General features: G+C 32.1%; 1 long non-coding RNA gene across 1 annotated transcript; it reads right to left on the bottom strand.

The window, feature by feature from the left end:
* Nucleotides 1-63: 63 nt before the first annotated feature.
* LOC109584078 (uncharacterized) lies at nucleotides 64-603 on the bottom strand. The gene is made up of 3 exons (XR_002185836.1): nucleotides 496-603; nucleotides 387-449; nucleotides 64-248 (listed from the first exon to the last, which is right to left on the bottom strand). It is a non-coding gene; the product is annotated as an uncharacterized LOC109584078 (long non-coding RNA).
* Nucleotides 604-1,260: the final 657 nt, after the last annotated feature.

Here is a 1,260-nt window from a genome sequence, read left to right as displayed (position 1 = left end):
TAGGTATCAGTTCATTAATGGAAGAAAAGAATTTTGAAATAAGAACCATAAGAAGACCCACCGCATTATAAAAACAGTTTTTGAATTTTTGAATCATTAATTATATTCATAGCCTAACTCATAATTATTAATCATTAGTTGTCATTACTAATATCTATGTCCAGTTCTAAAACTATTTAAGTTTACATTCAGCTTCAGTTGCCACTTTCCCGCTCACAGCTCTCAAACTTTTCCGCAGTTTACGAGACCTGCATTGTGGAAATACACATTAATAGACCACATGAATACATTTCAATGTGCAAACAATTATTTTTGTTTTTTTAATGGCACACAATAAAAGATGCATTGGCAAGCATTCATTTATATTGACTAAAGAAAGTACTTACTGTGGCCATTATTAATGATGTAATCATCAGGCTAATCTATAGTATGTAACCTAGAATCATAACCTATAACAAAAATACATAAGACATTTCACAATACTCTCCGTCTTACTACATATTCCATTGCTAAGACTACAATAATATGAAACCTATGCAGATGTAAACTGGGACCTACTACTGCATGATACAGCTACTAATCAAGGAGCTGCAACAAAACATTAAGAAAGAAATTAATTTATTTTCAACAATCTAAATCCAGAATTGCCTTTAATTATATTTCACATTCCAATATCAAGCAAAAGTATTGCTGAATCAGCAAATCATTTCCAGCTGTAATTACCTGTAAAGCATAGTAATAGAAACATATCAAAAGCAAGCAATGTAAACTCACAGGCTAATAATAACAATAGCACTTACCAATCACATCAAACCTCACTCTTTAACACCACATTGTAGTCCTCATAAGTACCTATAAAAAGTATGTATGTGACATACTAACTAATAATGATAATAGTAGCATCTACAATGTTTCTGATTGGATCATACATGGCATGTATTTTAGACATAATATTGCTTACTAATGATATCCTCATTTAAGATACTTTCATGACCTGCTTAATATAAAATATCATTGTGTGCATAAAGTATTTCCAATGTGCAAACAATATTTTTTGTTAATGAGAACATGCACATGTTACAACAATCATCAATAAAAGATGCGCAACATCAGCTGGCAAGCATTTATTATGCGCACAGCTTTGATGGCAGCATCATTCAAATGCGCAACATCAGCCGGCAAGCATTAACTTAATAATGCGCACAGCATTGATGGCAGCATTATGCGCAACATCAGCTGGCAAGCATTTACATATATGTA

Source organism: Amphimedon queenslandica, unplaced genomic scaffold, assembly GCF_000090795.2.
Source record: "Amphimedon queenslandica unplaced genomic scaffold, v1.1 AMPQUscaffold_13250, whole genome shotgun sequence".
Classification (NCBI taxonomy): Eukaryota; Metazoa; Porifera; class Demospongiae; order Haplosclerida; family Niphatidae; genus Amphimedon; species Amphimedon queenslandica.
This window is presented reverse-complemented; position numbering and strand designations above follow the sequence as displayed.